The following is a 22119-nucleotide window of genomic DNA, read 5'->3' on the forward strand; positions in this document are numbered from 1 at the left end:
TAACAATATCAACTTGGAGTTACAATTTATTTTGAAGAAATCTGTACATCAAAATACATTTTAAAGCTGTGAATTCATTAATTTTAATAATTACAATGAAGTAATTATCTCAATATGACAGTCTTAATTATTAAGAGATTCTGCACCTATCCTTTGTGACGTAAGATTTTGCATACCATAAAATTTCAAACACTATTTTCACTATACATCCTGAAAGATTTCCAGTTTAAAACACATGCAAATTTGAAAGAGTGACAAGACATTTTGTTGAAGATGTTTCATATCAGTTTCCACCACTTTTACAATAATAGAGCTTTTCTGTTACAGTGCGAAATTTTCTTTACAATTGATGATTTCTTCAGTGCTTACAAGCCCATTTTGAACTCTTAATTCTCATTTTAATGACTGATAAGTAATATTTTTTATGTTTCTTTCACAGGTGGTTAAGGTTTTGTATTTCAAAACAGTTAAAAGAATGCAAAGTTCAAATGCATTACATCAAACCACATTTCATCAGATTTTCTTTAGATATCAAACTGATGCTGTGCTGCATCAATATATTGCTTATTTTTAATTAATATTTTTGTGCAATAGTGGCATTACACACAAACTTTAGTCTAATAACTGTATACCATAAAGCAGTACATTAAATCTTTGTTCATATAGCAGGCTTCTTCCATGTGTACAAGTGCTGTCTTTATGGCAACTGTATCTACTCTCCTCTAAATATAAACATATTTTATAAAACTGAAGCACCATATATTTCACAAATATCTCAATATTAAAATCTCATAATGGCCCTTAATCTATGCAATAAAGGGTATAAATTAAAATACGCGGTATATGATGATCTTAATTATTTGTCAGTTTGACGTTTTGTGACTGAAAAGTACTTTATCTGCTGGATTCATGGAAGAGTATGAATAAACCAAAGAACCTATCTGCTTAACATTCACTATATATAACTGGTTAAAAGAACTGTAACAATTATTACATAAGTATACATACTGGTAATGTTACGTTTTCTTTTACACAATTTGAAAAATGAGCAGCTATCACTCTACCCTGTATAAATATTGTACAAATGTTGAAGCTTAGAACAGTAGGTTAAATTATACTGATTATTAACAATATTTCACATGATTGCTAGTGCAGTTTAAAACAATATTTAATACTATGAATGTGTTATTTCTATAACAGGATAACCGATGAAGTTCAATGTATAATTGAAATCCATCAACTTGAATTACCGGTACTTCTTTTTCTTACTTACATTTCTTTGCGTGACAAAACATAGACAAATTGCAGTAAGTTCAGATTAAAAGAATCATCTGAACCACGACTTTCACAGCCAAAATACGTATAAAGAGGAAAGACTTCCGAGGTAAATACTGAAGTGAATATTTGCATGATATACTGAAAATACCCTTGACTGTTTAAAGAAAAATTTGTATCACTATATGAGTTAATACGGTTTCACCTCAAAAAATTAGAGATGATATATACTACAGAATTTAAATATGAAATCTTGTCAGCATCCAAGAAATAAATATATCACATTATCCCTTCAGACACACAGCTTTAAATAAGTCCATTGAATGTGTTCAGGAATACAAAACAAACTAAAATAAAGAAAAGTTTTGAGTTCATAAACATTACATTTCATAGAGAACATCAACTTTTCGAGTAAAGTTCACAACTAAACTAGCATACCAAAAAAGTCACAGAAATGAATTTTAGTTTCTCATGAAGAGAAGGAAATTACGAATTTATTATACAGTATGTGCACAGAAACCCTCCGTGATTACAAACAGATATAATTTCGTAACAGTGTACATTACGAACTTTATATTAGTTTCATAAGAAAGGACGACTCAAAGATTCTTGTTTTGAATATTGTGATATGTCTAATTGCTGGCGAAAACAATAGATGGCAGCAGAAGCAAATAGAAGCTGTTATTCATAATATGGGCTTTGTTCATTCAACTTTGCCAATCTTTAGTTATTTTTGCATTGTAGCAAGTGTTCGTGAACATCTTAATAAACAACTGGCTGGAAGATGGGTTGGACGTGCTGGAGACCAAGACAACGTCTTCTGCAAGTGACCACCGAGGTCCCCTGACTTGAGTGACTTCTTTTTATGGGGTTACATGAAATATATCTATGTACCTCAACAGCCTCATAACCTGCAAGAGCTGTGATATCATATCTCCAGTACCAATGAGTCCATTCCAGTAGATATTTTGGAGTGCATGTGGCATGAGTGGGAATGTAACCTTGATGTCTGCTGTGTGACACGAGGGGTACACATTGAGTGTTTATGAGGTATGCACTATAAAATTTTTTAGTTGCTCATTGTGGTATCCCATTTCCATGATCACACTACTATCGATAGGGATGATATACTAATTTATAATCACGGAGTTTTTTATTTTTTATTTTAGTCGGTTATTTAACAATGCTGTATCAACTACGAGGTTATTTAGCGTCAATGAGATTGGTGACAGCGAGATGGTATTTGGCGAGATGATTACCTGGAATTCACCTTATGGTTGGGGAAAACCTCGGAGAAAACCCAACCAGGTAATCAGCCCAACCGGGGATCGAACCTGCATCCAAGCGCAACTTCAGACTGGCAGGCAAGCACCTTAACCGACTGAGCCACGCTGGTGGCAGCACAGAGGTTTTCTATGGACACTTTGTATAATAAAAAAAAAACTATCTACTGACAAGAAATCAATGTAGCATAACAGTTAAAAGTAGCACATAATAGATGTTTTTAAACTGCCTTACGATCATATTTGTATTGTAAATATTCTCACATTCCAAGGTGCAGAACTTCTATATATTATACATCAATATTACTCATAATATAAAATATTTTATAGTAGGCCCTATGTGCTGATGTTCTTGATGTTCACTTATTTAGATCTTTATGCTTTCTTATTTACTACTTGTGGCTAAAAATAAAGCTATTTGTTTAAGTTTTAAAACTTCTTCATACAAACTGTAGTAATCCCATAAAACTGATCTCAGACAGGAAGAGAAGAAATAAAACTACAAACAGCCAACAAGTTTATGTTGATGTCCGGGCACCTATAAAAGTACTTATGACATACGTTACATAACAAGAAAGTATGACAACATCCCTGCACTTAACTTAGATGAAACCATTCAAAAAGCTGAAATGAAATGTAGTATTCTGAATGTTTGTTCTATAACGATTTTTTTAATACAGACTAAACTAATTTGCATTTCGAAACTATATAGAATGATCTTTTATAAATATATTAAAATTCAAGGGAACCAAACAAACTTTTAATATTAAAGAAGGTCACAGATAATGCCAAAATCTCTATACATATTTCAGATTTAAATTACATTCTGATAAAATCAAATTATAAATCAAATATTGATTACAGCACAATACACACTGTTATTAATCTATCATTTTATTTAGCCTAGCAAGGGAAAATATCAAAGTTCAAGATAACAAAGTACCGCTACTTGTAGTATGTAGGGCAACCTAACCTGACAAAGCAGTATTGCAGCTATCAGTTTTATGGTTCTTTATGCGTAAAAAATATACATACACAGAAATATAATAAATGTCTAACAGTTTACTTATCAAATTACACATCAAAATAGAGAGGTTTACAACTTCTACGACTGAAAATACCATCATGATAAAATTAATTCTCTCTGCATTCCTTTCATCTTTAACTTCACTTACATTTAACAAAAGATAAAAGGTATATAGTTTAGTTCACATCTATCTGATGTATAAATTCCTAATATTTATGGGTGTAACAGTTCATTATTACATTCATGAAATTAAACTTAGTATAGAAGAAAGTAGCAATATAGTATGAGTCAATATACAATATTAAGATAAGAAGTATCTTTTCAATTTTTTTATAGTTTAGCTATATACTTCTATTTTTTAATGTCGCACAAAAAAAAAGACGTTATATCTTAAGGTTAGGTATGAGTTGAACTTCCCACTTTTGGTATTTTTATTGCATATGCAGGACAATTAAGAGAAGTTGGTGAGAAGGTAATGTGGGGAACATTCAGCAGCACTTTTGAGTATAGGCTGATATTTTCTTTCAGTTTTAATATTCTCACAACCTTGTGTACAGTTGGTAACACTCACAAAAACATTTACAATTTATTATAGATTTACTAATTTGTCTTACAGAATAATATCTGTAATACTGACAATATTTGAGAAAAATTTGCTCCGGCGCTGGGGATCAAACCCGGGTCCTTGGTTCTACATATCAAGTGCTCTGACCACTGAGCTACGCCGAATTCAATCCACAGCACTGGATCGAACCCCCCTCCTTCAATGTTTCCCTTTGTGGCCTGACTTCAATTTAGGCATATACTGTACGTTGATGTATATGTCCAATGTCAAATGCCATTATACTAGGAGCGCACTCAACTGAGTGACTTGTTTGGCCAGGATTCCGCAGTTACGTGCACAGTAATCTGTACAAATATATGCACTGCAGCTATGAGAATATTATAGATTTGCTAATTTGTCCTACAGAATAATATCTGTAATATAGACAATTAATATTTGAGGAGAAAAATTCGCTCTGGCGCCAGGGATCGAACCCGGGTCCTTGGTTCTATGTACCAAGCGCTCTGACCACTGAGCTACACCGAATTCAACCCACAGCACCGGATCAAACTCTCCTCCTTCAATGTTTCCCTTTGTGGCCTGACTCCAAGTTAGGCATATATGTTGACGTATATGTCCAATGTCAACTGCCATTATACAGATAAACATTTTTCTAAGATTCTTGGGATAATGGGTATCTGGACTGTTTGTTTAAGCGTAATTACAAAGAGATCATGACAACTATATTTGGTTAGAATTTTTTTTTTGGTCTCTGTTGGTTGTTACCATGATGTTAATAGGGTACTTTCAGCATGCCAAATATACTCCATGGATAGTTTTCATTAGGGATATAGGCGAAATTATTTGTTCTAGATACATAAGATACCCAAAGGGCAGAAAGAAGTGACAACAGCACCAAAAAAAATTTAAGTGATGTGTTAGGAGTATCAGAAATGTAGCAGAAATCTGCAATATTAAATGCCAAACACTCCAAAGCACAATGAAGAAAATATCCAAAGAAATTTTTTTGAGGAAATATAACAACATTGACTCAGGACATGCCAAAGAAGTTAGTAGTGAAGAATGTAGCAGTAAGTATGCTGCATGACAAGTTTTCTCAACCAAGAAAGAACAACTGCTCACAAGTTATATAAAGAACTGTGCAGATTTCAGTTATGGCCTTAGCTATACAAGATGTGATTGGAAAGTTTTAAGACAGGAGTCGCTACTACTCAAATGGAGGGGATAGGTTTGCCCGTGAATGTGAAAGAGAAAGCTTGTTTTGTCCTTGAAACGTCCTAAAAAGATCACTGGTAACTTCCATTGGGATTGTAAATGTTGGGTGGATTTTTGCTACCAGTTTATATCTACCGACAAGTCAGACATCCTGAAGACTATCTGGCAGGTGGAATTTCTGACAGTCTTGTTCTTGGAAGTAAAAATAGTTGGATGACAAGTAATTTATTCCCACAAGTCCTAAATCATATTGTCAAAACATGTCAATCCATCAAAGGAGAACAAAATGTTACTTCTAATACTCAATCATAATTCCCATGTAAGTTTGGGGGCAATCAATTATAGAAGGGGAAATGGAATTGTTCTCTTATCCTTTTAATTCCCATATTACACACAGAATTCAACCACTGGACATTGGAGTGTACTGTCCATTGAAAACAACACTAGAAATTCTATAATTACATTATATCAAATCCTGGGAGGAACATAACAATTTCAAATGTAGCTCAACTGACAAAAATTGGTTGCATTAATCCCTGCCATCAATGCCAACGCATTTGAGAAAACGATTTGTGGTCTGTGAATACACAAATTTTTAATGAGAATGATTTCAAAGCAAACCACATTACCAACAGTGGTTGTTCAGAAGACGCTATTCTCTGCTATCAATCTCTGACTTCAACAGGATTCACAAAGGACAGACACATAATAAATTATTCCTGAACAAGTGCACCCTTACCCTTAGCTCCAGAAGCAGTAACGACAAAGTCCTGGAGAAATGCTGGGGGGAGAGGGGAACAGATCAGAAGAACTGGAAGGAAGAAGAAAGGGGAATAGTGAAAAAAGAAAACTTCCACTTTGCCCCAAAGAATAACTGTTTCCTATGTAAGGATGATCAATCTTTTTTTAGGTCCAAATCTGAATTCAGTGAAGACATGAGTGATAACTACCCTTGTCAGATTGGAATGAAAGTTGCCAAGCGGCAGCAAAAGAGTGCACTGCACAAGTGACCTTGGCCGTGACATGTCCTGTACAAAGTCCAGGTTCCAGTGTATCTTGATTCAGTTGAGTTGAAGTTTGCTGTAGTGTACAAGTATTTTGTGAGAAGACGATGTATACTATTTAAGAATGAATTTATCTAGTATAGTGTTATGTAAAGAAAAAGAATATAGCAAATGCATTTGTAGATTTGTGCGCAAATTTTCCAATTCAACAATCCATATACAGTCTTGCATTTTTAAATTAATGAAAAAGTGGTGTACAACAGGTTCAGTCTGTGAAAAGCCTAGGGAGTGTAAACGAAATGTTTTAACTGCAGAAAAACTTGAATATATTAAAGTGCGATTAGAATTAAGTCCAAAGATATCTCTTCATCGCCTAGCTCAAGAAACAAACAATATATCCTGTGGGTCAGCTTACAAAGCAACCAAGCTAATTAAATTTCGACCATATAAAAGAACGTTTGTGCAAGAAATTAAGCAAACAGATTTTGCCCTTAGAATACAGTTTTAAAATTGACTTCTTGAAAATATCTATAATGGACACCATGGTCCACAGTTAATGTTTATGACCAATGAAGCATGGTTTTATCTTAATGGTCATGTCAGTTCTCCCATATGTGCGATATTGGAATGATAAAAAACCACATATGGTCAATTTTTATGTAACTACCTCTTTTGATCTCATTATGTACCTAAATTGTATCAGTATGTAATTACTTAATTCTGATCCAGTTTTATGTTCAACTATGTAAGCAAGTTTTAATCCTGGTTGAGTGTAAGAGAAGGCCTTACGGCCATAACTCTGCCAGGTTAAATAAAGCCATCATTATTATTATTATTATTATTATTATTATTATTATTATTATTATTATTATAGTAAGTCCCGTTGCACTGTGATAAAGTAGGGGTTTGGTGTGTGGTTAGTGCGAACTGAACAATTGGGCCAATATTTTATAACATAATTGTAAATACAGACGTGTATGTGAATGCAATACTGCCTCCATTTTTTGAACAGGCCAATGCTGCCCCACATACTGCCAAATGTTCACTGGACACCATAAAGGAAGTTTTCGAAGACTGGATAATAAGCAGAGGTTTGTGGCCCCATAGATCCCCTGATCTCAGTTACTGTGATTTTAATGTTTGGGGAAACTTAAGGCGTGAAGTGTATAAAAAGAGTCCCCATACTTTAGAACTGAAGGACGCAATACAACAGACGTGACAAAAATTACTCAAGATGAAAACTGCAGGATGTGTTACATAATTTGTTAAAGAGATGTTGGGTGTGTCTCACTGCAGGAGTATTTGAAATCTAGCTGCAGCAATGGCACACAGCATACATCCAGTGATGCTATTGTCAAGCACTGAATGTGCGCTGTGCTACAACTAGGCTCAGCATTCCTTGTCTAGTAACTTCTACTGGCCACATGTTCAAGATGAAAGTGAAGATGACAATGATGATATTGTCACTGAACTACCAAAACCTTCATAAAAGGAACAGTGGGAACATCTGAGATATTCAAGTGCCGGTTTCTTTTTAAATTTGAGCCATTAATCATTCTCTCATTCAAATATTTAATTTCCATAGATATTTTAGTTACTTTCTTTAGTTTTGCAACATCAATGTTAACAGAAAAAATTTAATAAGTTGCTGAATGTACACAATATTTGTGATGAAACAACTCCACTGAAAGGACAGATGCAACAATTTGCAATAAGTTTTAAAATCGCAAATTAATAAAATTTAAATCAGTGTAGAACCAAATTAAAGTTTATAATGTTGTGCTGTAGAGAGACATTAACAAAAAGTAATGACAGATTTGGCAAAAACCTGCCTTTTTTTTAAAAAATGCTGAATGTACTCCACTCTCCCCTACTTAAAGCTGAAAAAGTTAACCACATTAGAATAAATTTAAAAAATGATGAACATTTTAAAAATCATTAAGTAATCGAAATGATGCAAAAAAAACTCTACTTACGTAACTGATAGTATGTAAAGTGTCAATACCTATGATATGACAGTGTTTTTTGCTATTTTGCGAAATTGAAACACTCAATATAAAATTTTAGTTTGAGAGACACGCAATAAATTATAAGATAAACATATTTGGCTTCAAATTTATTTCCAGTTTAGTACTAAATTTTTATATTACCATACATTCAATATATTTTATTCACGTAATACTTTCACGTCAAGCACCCTTTCATCAACCCTGATTGTGCACCTCACTATTCTTTTCCATAAATATAAATTGTTGTTTGTTGCAATAAGAATACCAGAGCAAGTTCTGAATAGTAAGTACGTATTTAGTGTGTATGTGGCAATGGCAATATTCACCATAAAATGATTTATGCTTGGTGTTTTTTTTTTTTTCACAAAAAGTCTTACATTACAATCTATACAGAGCTTAAAATAGAGTTAATGACGTAGGGTATCTATTTAATCACATAGTTTTCATGCTTATTTACGATTTTAACTTACACAGAAGTTGAAAGAAGGCGTAATACAAAAGTAAATAAGACACGCCAATCATCTTGATAGTATTATTTCTTTTTATGAAATACGTATTTCGTAAAAACGAACTAACGCATCATTCGCTGTAGATTAACTTAAAAGCACGTTCATGTATAGGGTGCGGCAGTGGGATATGACGGTTTTTATAGCCCTGCTGTGGGACACTCAGGACGAATTAAAAGAAAACATATATACTGAAAGTAATCTAGTGCAATGCAATTTATTAATGTCTAAAAACTACATTTCGTAAGTAACCTCCATGGCAATGAATACATTCCTGCAATCTGCTATGAAAGTTCTGCATAACTCGCCCCAACAAAACAGGTTCGATGGCACTAATTTCATTCCTTATGTTTTGTTTCAGCTAGATGATGGAGCGAGGCTTGTTACAATACACCATACTTTTGAGATAACCCCATAGGAAGTAATCAGCTGCAGTGAGGTCAGAAGACCTTTGCAGCCACGCAATTTCTCCAAATCGTGAAATTATTCGTTCTGGAAACATGTTTCGCAGACAGTTCATTGAACCACGAGTTATGTGCACTGATTACTTCCTATGGGGTTACCTCGAAAGTAGAGTGTATATGAACAAGTCTCGCACCATCATCCAGCTGAAACGAAATTAGTGCCATTGAACCTGTTTTGTTGGGGCGAGTTATGCAGAACTTTCATAGCAGATTGTAGGAATGTATTCATTGCCATGGAGACTACTTATGAAATGTAGTTTTTTTAAAAGTAATCAGACATTAATAAATTGCATTGCACTAGATTACTTCCAGTATATGTGTTTTCTTTTAATTCGTATCGAGTGTCCCACAACAGAGCTATAAAAACCTTCATATCCCACTGCCGCACCGTATATTTTGCAAATTAATTTGATAATTACTTATTAAACGAAATGCTAAAAGAATGTTATATTATACATCTACAAAGTGTCCACTATAAATAAAACTACTACAGTCAATTAAAACAAATGCTATTCTGTACGAAAGTTTCATGTACTGCCCATTCACTTGGTGTTTTAGCTAGAGGGTGGGGTGCGCTCTTTCCAGAAGGTAGAGTTTTAGTTAGTGGAAGAGGGTAGTGTTTACTTAGTCTGAAGCAAGTCAAGAATAAAGGCATGCAACAGATTGAAATGAGGAAGCACTATTGCTAGTAATTATCAGACGGCAGATTTTTGGTTCCTACACAGCGATAAGACGTCATAACTCTTGGCATATAGAGGGAGCATAGCAATGAGTTTCATGACCTGCCAGCAACTGACGCAGAACTAATGTTCAATATAGGAACCAAAATCCGCTGTCTGGTAATTATTGTGAGTCCTTTATTTACAATCTGAATGTTGTGTGTTGTTGCTAATTAAAGGATAAAATAGTTGTCATAATTTGGCGTCCTTGGGAATATTAGCTGTGATAATGAAAACGAACATTGGCATGAGAGATGAACATGGATATATGTACACAAGCAGCTAAAATAACTGAAAATGTGTATAAATATTTTAAAGGGAATGGAAAGTGCCATAATCCACTTGCAAAAATCTGTGATGCAACAAAAGTACTATGCTCAACAGTAAAGAAAGCACTTCAACTGGATATGACGATATATCCCACACCAACAAAACAAAAACATTCCCAAAACCGAAGAACAGAATTTTGTAAAATTGATAAATTTATTTTTTTATTTGATTTGGAGAACAGTATATGAATTTTATACAAGTCAATCAGTCCCAACTCTAGACAAAATTCTTATACATCTTGATACAGGTATGATAGAATTTAACACGAGAAAGACATATAATACATATTCCAAAATTCTTAGTTTTCACCAAAGTAAAACTGCGGGTGTAATGAACATGAGTTCCTGTACCAGAGAACTACCCTAATGAAAATATTACATTCAAAGGGGTTTAAATTAGTGCTGTCATTCGATCAAAATATTTAATCAATTAACGATTTGAATTTAATCGATTAATTGATTAATCGAGCTTTAATTGATTTGAAAAAAGTTGTAATATACTGTAATACACAAATTGTTACATTTAATTTGTGTTTGATGATAAGCATAAGTATAAAATGTAGTATATATGTATATACTGTATCATTGTATTACAAAACAATACTATTTTAGTTATTTACTAACATATTTATTATGTAAGCTTATAATTTATTGCGTCAATTCTCCAGGGATTTTTGAGACAACCACAAATTAAAAAAGTATGAAGACTCACCTAGTTAATACTGCTTCATCCATGAATTTAAACATGTGAGTGCATTCACATTCTCTAAATTAAGTGCTGGTCTACGTTTAGTAACTATGTTTCCTGCATCACAATTTTTTTTTCTGTCAAGCACTTCTCCACAATCATTCAATTTAAATCCAAACATTTCACCGACTTTACTTCTCAATTCTCATAAGCCTATTGACATAATGGAGTTTTCACTTTTTTTCACAGACCACAGAAATCTGATTTTTTTCTTCAGCAAACTAAACACACAAGCTTCATATTGAAACTCGGTAAAGAAACTGCAACAGAACAGCAGACTGGCCCCTATTGAAATCGGATTACAAAATTTTAGAAAGATAAGATAGTTTGTTACTCTCATACTTTCACACAGTGTAGCTATGGCTTAGGAATGAGAGTGACGAATTCCAGAAAAGTATGTATTTCATATGCTAGGAAGACGAGCTGACAAACTTAATAAGGGCTTCACATTGTGTTTGAACTTTCAATAGGGGTAGACCAGGTCACTTTCCTCATATCTTAATCTCTTTCTGAAGTGTTTGTGCAAAGATTTGCCCGATGCTACCTGCTACTTGCTTTGCAGTTACAAAATAATGGTACAGTGAAACCTATTCAAGACGGAAGTGACATGGTCCTAATTTTTTTCCGTTGTGTACAGGTTTCCGTATTATTCAGGTGTTACGTTAAAATGGAATATTTTATCATTCGTATACCTGAAAAACAAAATGGCATGCAGCAAACTGCAAGGAGTACAAAATATTCCGTTTAACACCACTCACATTAAATCAGCTTTCTGTCGCATATTCCGCTGGTGAATCATCTTGTTTGAAATCTCATTTTCTGTATAAATGTTATCGTAACTCACTCATTAGTCATTAAACACTACTAAAGTTCACTAATCTCATTGAATTTAATATCTAACAATATAATATATTATAATACTGTTCTGTATATCACTGCACATTAATTAATTGGACTAGGAGCCATCCATTAGAAGCCTTGAATTCTGGTTCTAATTCTGAATTCTAATTTCTTTCCCAGTTCAATGGCTGGCTTTGCAGAATAGATCCAGAAATTGGCATGTTCTTTGAAAGGACATGAAGAACCCACTCCCACAACAGTTCATTTATTTCCACATAAAAGGTTGTTTTCTAGTTTCTTTTGAAGTATGTCACCAATATTGGCCTCAAGCCACTCACTCATTATGATCTTTATCTTTAAAGTGTCACACCTGAGTTTTCCACAACTGAACTTCAACATTATTTCACATAGCCTACACTTCGTTTCTAATTTTCCTTTAACTCGATAACTTTTACTTCATCACTTAATGTTAATTCCACATTTTACACAACTTTTTTTTTTACCAGGAAATCACTTCACTTGCGCTCTGTCTACATACGACAGTATACGAGTGTGAAAATCTTTGAAGGGACTCGTCTGCCTAGTCAACAGGGTAATAAAATTTATGACCGACAGGCCAGCACACCCTTGCACCCTCTAAAATTTTGCAAAGAAAACTTGTTTTTATCTTATTGACCTACATATTTCGTATATTCCTTGAAATTACACGCTGTTTCAAAATATACTTACAAAATATAGTGTGTCCAAAATATTATTTCCATTTTGAACAGTAGCAGACAGTTTCCGTTTCTGCGTTGGACAGTTTCCATTTTATTCAGGAAAAATTACACATAATACATACGAATTTCTCTGGGACCAATAAATTGTTCCGAAATAGACAGGATTCCGAATTATTCAGATTCCGTTTTGAACAGGTTTCAATGTATTATTGAGTTTGAAGTAAGGACTTTCAGAGAGATGAATAATGTCGAAATTTTTACTCTGAGCATGAATTAACAAAATAATAATATCAAGTACAACCGATTAATTTTAATCACCTCGATTATTCGATTAAATATTTTTGATCGATTAATCTTACAATAGAAATTGATCGATAAATCGATTAAATCCCACAACATTAGTTTAAATATAAAAAAAACACGGATGCCATACAGTAGTAATAGAATCCACAAGAACTCAGACTTGGCTCTCATCTTATTTAATAAAAGTGCAGTACTACTGCAACTTGGGATATGAAGATATCTTATAGACGAAACATGGTATACTAGGTACTCATGATGAGGTATTTCAGTGCTGGTCAGATGTGACAGATGCTTGTGACAGCAATTTCTCGATTGGTAAAGCTCAAAATATTGTAATTCTCCATGCAGGAGTATGAAATGGCCTCATACCAGAAGCACTGTACATTATCCATAAAGAGACATGGTTGACACTTCAAAAGACTATCACATAACTATGAACGCTAAATTGTTTGACGAATGGTTTGAAAATACGTTTCTGAAACTTGTTTTCAATAACATAATGGACAACGCCCCTTGATTCCCTCTTGGGCGGATTACCTGCCTGGGTTTTTTTCCGAGATTTTCCCCAACCATAAGGCAAATGTCAGGTAATCTATGGCGAATCCTCAGCCTCATCTCGCCAAATATATCGCTATCACCAATTCCATCGACGCTAAATAACCTCGTAGTTGATACAGCGTCGCTAAATAACCAAGTTAAAAAAAATTGAGCTTTCCATAGTGCTTCCAACAACAAAACTGAAATTGCTACAGCATATCAGACGTGCACACAGTGGTAAGAAAGTATTCGTGGTTGAACTAGCCTTGAAATATGGCCATGTTGTTGTACAACTTCCCCCTTACCACTGCTGTCTATATGCTATTGAATATGTATGAGCAGAATTAAAGAGAAATATATGATCGGAAAATGCTCTTGATTCTAAACAGCACTGACCGCATTATATCAGAAATATAAGGAAAAAGAATATCGTGTGTTAGAAGGTGGATTCGAGCACAATATGACTTCCTTTCTGTAGATTTTGAAGACACATCATCAGACTCTAAATAAAGGTAAGTATTGCAACACTGCTTTCCACTGTAAGCATCACGTGTGGCATGAGTTCATACTGTGTACCTCCCCTACTTACTAAAGCTCTGCCTGAGGGAGAAGTTACCCCCACCCACTAGCTAAAACATAATGGACAGACTACAGTCTATCTTTTCAGATGTATTAATAAATTATTTTGAGGTTTTGCGATTATTCATACTACTAAGTTATGACAGTTCTTCGCAAAAGCATCCAACATGATAAAAACTGAGCACTTGTCCTTCTGTCCCTCATCTGCAATCTGAAGTCCATATCAGATATCATGGGTTTGCAAGGCATGTTGCACATAGAATCCCTGCTTTATGCTGTGCCAGATAAATTACCAAAATAAATATTGATTTTATTATTTCTCCCACACTCAATGTTGGTAAGTAAGGAACCAAAATCTTCAGAGATGTTATTTTTCTCCCCTTTGTATGGAGAAAGGGTCTGAAGTCAAGCAGTGCAGCCTCAAATGGGCTTACTGGGCCTTACCAATCCTATATTTAGGAATGGTTGCTGAACTCCAAATGACTTTATTTGTAATTATCACGTTTCTGCTACAGTATAACCCCATTAATATGCTCGTCAAGGGACTGTGTCCTTAAAGCATTATAAGTGGGACAGCGCTATAGACGGGAAATCATTTATGAAATGAGGAAAACAATTTAGACACCACTTCTTAGCAAACATATTTTATTTTGCATTAGTTACAGTGCAAAATACAAATAAGAGCTCATCTCATATGAAAAAAATCTTTGACTGTTATTTTTCGTGTGTTTGCACTGCTATTACGAATAACATTTTCAAAGGATAACTAAATTTTACAGAAAGGACAGAAATGTATTGAGAGTGAGATGTTTAAGTGTTAAAATTCTTTCATATAAAGAAAAATGCCAGTAAATACATCTTTGGACAGTGATGACCAGAGCAGGGGCAGCTTTCGAACAGGGGCTGCAGAGATGCAGCATCCCCAGGCATTTGTGGCTCATTGTCATGTTTTATGTTGTTAAATATACTTATTATACAGTCTCTATTTCGCTGCTCAATTTTTTTTTAAATTTGAATGTTACGAAAGTTCATTTCTTGGAAATAATCTAAAAGTATGTGTGAAGTTTTTTGCAATGTTCGACTAAGACAAACTAAAAACGGAATTCAATGTGTTGTATCAGAGACAAAAATTCAGAAATATCAGTGGCGCAGTCAGCTCTTGCAGTTTCTTCTATTTAAGATGTGCAGGCCTCATTTTCAGAAGCTGTGAAACTACTACGCATAGCTATCACCATACCAATGACAACTTCCGAACCAGAACTTGCTTTTCATGTTTGAAAAGAGTAAAATCCTATCTTAGAAATACGATGAGAAGAGAGACTGACAGCATTAACTATGTTGTCCACTGGAATGACTATGTTAAACAACATATCGGACTTTAATAAGAATGTGATTCAAAAGTCTGCAATCTAACCTACAAGACAAGGTGCATGGAACTAATCTTTAAATAAGGTAAGTTGCATGGTTTATAATATATTTTGTATGCAGCCCCTCTGATTTCAATACTCACGAGCCACCACTGGGCCAGAAGGTCTTTTAGGTAGAGGGTGAATTTTTTTTCTTGCACTCGTGGTGCAATGATCCTCAGTACAGTCACAGCAACATATTTCTTCACCATGATTTTAAAACTATAAGTTTCGCAATTTATACAGAATTTTTTTACTCATTTCCAATCCGAAAAAAGCGCTACAAGCAGAATTTGATTGCATTACAAGAGGATAAAATTATGCAGGATTATATAAATGGAATGTCCAGGACTGTATAAAAAGAGCATAATAAACAGGATAGCATTATAAGAGCGAATGTATTAACGAGGTTTTACTGTATGTAATGCCATCTGTTGATTCACCCACGAGGCTTAAGGTTCCGATGAAGTCCCACTGGAGTGTTCTTTCAGCCTCAACTCAAAAAAGTGTTGTGCCTCTCAGACTGATGCCATTTGTACATTGGTCACAGTATTACATCATGCTGCACCATTTTTTGATGAATACTATTGAAATTGAGTGTGGCTGTGGAATGACAGAGGAAAATAGGTGAATCCCAAGAAAAAACCCTCTTGTTTTTATCTACATATTTGTTCACATTTCCCAATACCGAACTTCTTTTGATATCTTTCCGATCTTCTGGAGAATTTTGGAGACTAGCTTCGTTTTTCTTAAAGGGTCAATAACATGTGTCATACCAAATACACTCTAACAATAATACTGGAAAGCTTTCTTATTTAGCATTGCAAGCAGCAGCGAAAAGTGACTGTGCTGCCATTTAGCAGCTTGATTTGTTGACACACTCCTTGTGGCATCCAGGGTTATGTAAGGAAAAGCAGAGAGGTGTACGTTTGATGTCAATAAGAAAATGCAAAGCAATAGTATAATTTGGAGTTGCTTTGTTCATAACATTTTAAATTAATAACAAGTTACAAAGTTATTAGAATAGAAATGAATTGGCACAATTCTCATATTTTCAAATGTATATGACTTAATTGTATATAACTTAGTAGTTTTCATCGCTTATTTCGTTTCTTAGCTATCTGGTTGCCATTTTATTTTTGATGTAACAATTTATTAATACATTGAAATATTAATGAAAATATTGGCACAGTCACTGCAAATGGAAATGTTAACAGGGGGCATTACCTTTTTAAATACCAGTTCTAGCTTTACAAAGAACATTATTAATTAAAAAATCATCAGAACACAATTTTGTCTTAGGAGATATTCTTAGAGAAATCCAGTTTTGAATCTTTACAGATTTTTTTTTTTGTGATATGTGTTGTTACATCATCATTTGAACTATATGAAGAAAAATTTCTTCGACAAATTTCGTGATTCACTCAGTTATATACCCAACCTGCAACAAGTTCTTGCATTCTCTTGCAATACTTTTTTTTTTCCTATTTGTATGCTGTCCATTTTTGCCATCATTAACAGTTTCGTCTAAATAAGACCGCAAAAATTTAATTTAGCTGCCTTGTTATTTCCTTTCTTGATTAAGAAATAACAAATGTCAACTTCACAGTTGTTTCTTTCAGGGAAGTTTAGCAAATGATTCGTCACAGTTGCCTAATTTTAGCTCTCTAAGCAGTCTGGAGTCACGTTGTTTTCATCCTTAGATTGAACAACAGAACATAGATTTTCTATGCAGTCTTGTATTAACCTTCTTATTATTGAAAATCTAAATCTATACTTATAATGTAATTCTTTCCATAGCAATTTTAAAGTGAGGTTCATATCTATATCTACAAAATAAAGCTTATCTAGGTATTTTAACTCAATTAATTTGCCAAATATCTTGAAATTGTAATGTTGTACTTCGTTACATCCAATAATTTTTCTCCATTCAATACTGTTTGATCCTTGATCTGAAGGCGCATTTATTTGGTTCGAAAAAGTCATGACTTTCAGTCTTTTATACGGGTAAACTATCAAAAAATATTTTCTATAAAGAAAGTAAAGTAAATTTATGCCATTTAGTAACTAGTTCAGTTAATATAATCAGTAATATATTATTGTTAATGCACTATCTAATTACATGATAGAGGAGTATAGTCCGTCATTTCTGTCTGACATCAGACAACTTGCAGCCTCCTTGATGAAAGATCTAATAAATTTTTGGGACCTTCACGGTTTTTCAATGTGCTTTATATTTGGCCCATATTTTCGGAAGATGGAGCTCTTAAATTCAGTGAAGAAATAACTATTCTCTTCAGTCTGTTATTAAAGCGAAATATTAAACATAACAGACCTATGGCTGATTTGAAACTTCAGTATACTTTTCCACTTACATCTTATTTTTACTTATCCCTGACTTTTCAAATTTATTTTTGTTACTGAAGACCGATAATCTAAAGTGGCCTGAATATATTTTGCAATTTTTGTACAGGTACTATGACACTCTAATTTTAAACTTTTTGTCTAGGACTGTCTATTTCAATCTTTTGTAAATCATCCTTGCTGCCTATAAACCCTGCCAATAGATACCGCTGATGAGTCATTTGCCACTTTTACAGTGAACTTTCCAGTATTATTATTATTATTATTATTATTATTATTATTATTATTAGAGAGTATTTGGCCATATCCAATGTCACATCGTGTTCAAATTATCCAATCACAAGCAACCTATTATAATATCAGAGTCAGTGCTTAGTATACTGTACAGACCATAGTATTACCAACCGTGACTGAATTCGACCAACATAGCTTCATTTTTAGTCATGTAGCTTGTAGCAGAATGGTCATAGCCGAATTGATATTCGAGTGAACACCTGTGAATACTCACTTTTATGTGTAAACACTTTCTTGTATCAAATTTATTTTATCACACTTTAATATCTGTAAGATGTCCTAATAAAATTACGAAATCATATAGAAATGTAAGTTATATTTTATATATACAGTTTGATTTCCGAATACTGCGACCTTCATTTATGACGAGGAAAGTATTGCTATTTTCAGTTTTATTTTCCTGCTATGTGAATAGCACCTATTACTTGACTGACAATTTCTGTATTCATGTATTTGCAGACAGTCTTTATTAGGGATCACCTACCCAATAAAATTAACAGGCCTTACCCCCCAGTAAATGACACATTCAACACATCCGTCTTTCAACTTTCAATATGTAGCATTAATAGATAGTTCTCTTTTTTTATTCAAGAATAAGGGCTCTCTCTAAACCATCTCCAGATGTGCCGGCCGCTCTTTACAATTGTATTTCTGTTGATGCAATGTTTACAAGTTTTGCACAAAGTGTCAGGACACTTGTCTGCGAATGGGACCTGGCTCTAACAGGATTGAGGAAGGATGTTCCACCTGCAATCATCAGATTCACGAATGTCACCTAGGCCACCTGCCCGATTTAGATAATCATTGCATATACAGTATAGGAATGCAGAATGGGCCATAGCAAGCTTTTGATCTCTTAAAAACATAATAAAGTCATTTTTCGTTGCTATATATTGAATTTTTCTTCTTTGCTTATCTTTCAGTTCAGAAATTTGAGGACCTTACCCATTTTGGAATTTAGGTTCAGATTACCCAATTCTATGCCACACAAAATATCTATTACAGAGTTTATGAGAGAATGAAATAACCACAATATAGCCAATTATATTGAAAAGGACTATGTGGCATATCTGAACACACTATCCCTTATGCAACATATTATTCAACATTTAATTCAATAACCACAGTGCTCACAAAATCCGGAAAGTCTTCAACCAGTTTTATTAAATTTATAGACAGAAATGTCAAGTTCAATATTATAAATGAAAGTTATTGCTAATGCTTATCTTTCACATCATGATGACATCTCAGACGAATAAGCAGAGATAATGAATGATAAAAAATATGCCTTATTAATTCACATAATTTATTTTGTATATTTTTTCCTCCATTTGGGTCCATCCACCTCGTGGTTTTAGGTGCATTATATTCTACAGGCTTATGGTGTTTTCTTCCTGCTTAGCATATTCACAATGCTCGCAAGAAGACTACTTCGACAGAGTCTTTTTCAAATCCATAAACATAAATCCTGAAATACACCATGTCCCACTTAGAGGAATCGAGAAATAAATGATCACCACTTAAAATCAGATAAAGATATCATTCTGATTTACATCTGACAAGATAGAGAAACTGTCCAAGTTCATGCAACAAAGTTTTAAAACAACTGCTTGCGTAACTTTCGTTTGTTTTTGTTAGGGCACTAAAACAAGCCTGGTGCCACACTATGTAAACATGTGGACACAACAACAGAAAGTTCAGTACATGCCATGGCTAGCAGAACTACTCGTTATTTAACTCTTCTTCTTCTTCTTCTTCTTCGTAGAGGCTACAGTCACAGGAAATGTGTATTTGGACATGTTGCAGTACTTTGTTGTTGACCAACTCCCCCCAGTTTTTCAGCAGGATGGGGCCCAACCCCTTGATCATCAATGGGTGAGTGAGTTCTTGGATGAAAAATTCCCTGATAGGTGGATTGGAGGACAAGGACAAGGACCCCTTGTCTGCCACCCAGGTCACCTGATCTGACCCCTTTGGAATTTTTTTTTCTGGGCTTTGTGAAGGATGCTATGTACCAAAGAGGCAGAGCTAACACTTTGAAGGAACTAAGGCAACCCATCACAAATGCAGCTGTGCTAGTGACTCCACAAATGCTACAGAACACTTGGCGGGAGGCTGAATACCATTTAGATGTCTGCAGAGCAACTCAAGGTGCACACAGCAAATTGCATGGAGCATTCTTCGAAACTCGGAGAATTTTTACATCAAGTTATGTAAAAAGGTATTTTAATAAACCATTATTTACACTTAAAATGATCACTTATTTCTCGATCCCTCTAAGCAGGACATAGTGTATTATTTAGACTGCCATAACTGCTTTTCTTCCTCCTTTCAAACCTTCACTTTTCATGCAGTAGTACAATCCACATACCTTCACTCTTTAAATACACTTGTTATGATCGAGCATGTAAGGATAAAAATGTTATGATCGACAATTCTTCTGTTATTATATAATTACATATTAATAAGTTACTAATTAACTAAGGGTCTGTGTTAAATTTTTAAAAAAGCTGAGATCTCTGCAGCAGTATTGCTACACGCTTAAAGAATGACATGTACAAACAAGATCGCTATCACAAAAATGACATTTATGTACTTCAGTATAATGTTTCATGTATCTGTGACAATTCATTTCTTAAACATGTTACAATTTAGGTATCCTCTGGGATAACACTTTAACTTACATTACGTTATTTTTCTGTTTCCAGCATATATTAAATCCTTAATGAGTGGTTCCCAAACTTTATGAAGGTGTGTTTCACTTTTGGGCGAGACATTTGTTTGACACCCAACCACCATAATAGTACTTAATCCCATTCGAAAAATAAAAATCGAAAATAACGATAATTTGACTCAAAACCAATGAATACCAAATAACTTATAATATACCAGTACCTGCAAGATGAGAAATCGAAGAATGTAAAACTATTTTCCAATTCTCTTTGGCTTCTTAGACTGGCCTTCTTTGGTGATGTATTTTTCGAACAATTAAACACTTCGAATAATAGCTACTTTGCAAGGTCATGACGTTAACATAATAACAGCCAGGGATAAAATGGGCAGATTTATAAGGAAACTTGATTTTCGATTGACATTGTCATTCCAGTGTACTGAAGAACTTGTGAAAAATTTAGCTAAGCTTACATACAGTATGATGAGTTTGTATTTCCGGACATGCATTTAAGTTGTACAATTTTAAACAGCTTTTTTGAGTATTTTCAAAGCAATTACGACAGTCACAGATGGATATTGAATCCGTTTTTAGACAGTTGTGTTCAACTGACTGAAATTTAAAAAACAAATATGAATATGTACCTATTGATGAGATGTTAGAACTAGTGTTGTGGGATTTAATCGATCAATTTCTGTTGTAAAATTAATTGATCAAAAATATTTAATTGAATAATCGAGTCGATTAAAATTAATCGGTTGTAGTTGATATTAATTATTATTTTGTTAATACAAACTCATACTAAAAATTCCGACAATATTTCTCTCTCGGAAATTGCTTACTTAAAAGCACAATAGTACTGTTATTTTCTAACTGTAAACCAGGTAGGGAAAATCTTTGCATAAACACTTCAGAAAGAGATGAAGATATGAGGACAGTGACCTAGTCTACTTCTCTATTGAAAGTTGAAACACAATGCAAAACCCTTATTAAGTTTTATGGTTTTCCAAGAAAACTTCCACCTTGTTGTCAGCACATCTTCCTAGCATAAGAAATACATACTTTTCTGGGATTCGTCCCCCTCATCCCTTATAAAATAGCCATGTCTACACTGTGTGCAAGTAAGAGCATAACTACCTTCTTCTCTTTCTAAAATCTGGTAATTCAATTACAATAGGGGCTAGTCTTCTGTTTCGACTGCTGTACTTTTGCAGGAGTTGCAGTTTCTGTACTGAGTTTGTATATGAAGGTTGTGTGTTTAG

General features: G+C 33.9%; 1 protein-coding gene across 1 annotated transcript in view; it reads right to left on the minus strand.

The window, feature by feature from the left end:
- The window catches only part of m-cup (ankyrin repeat protein mann-cup), a 53167-nt gene continuing 31048 nt past the window's right edge, over nt 1-22119 (minus strand). Inside the window, exon 6 of the mRNA XM_069839645.1 lies at nt 1-22119. This exon is cut by the window's right edge and continues 11788 nt beyond it. The gene's annotated coding sequence lies outside the window, so the exon portion shown is untranslated.

This window comes from Periplaneta americana, chromosome 11 (genome assembly GCF_040183065.1).
Source record: "Periplaneta americana isolate PAMFEO1 chromosome 11, P.americana_PAMFEO1_priV1, whole genome shotgun sequence".
In the NCBI taxonomy this organism is placed as follows: domain Eukaryota; kingdom Metazoa; phylum Arthropoda; class Insecta; order Blattodea; family Blattidae; genus Periplaneta; species Periplaneta americana.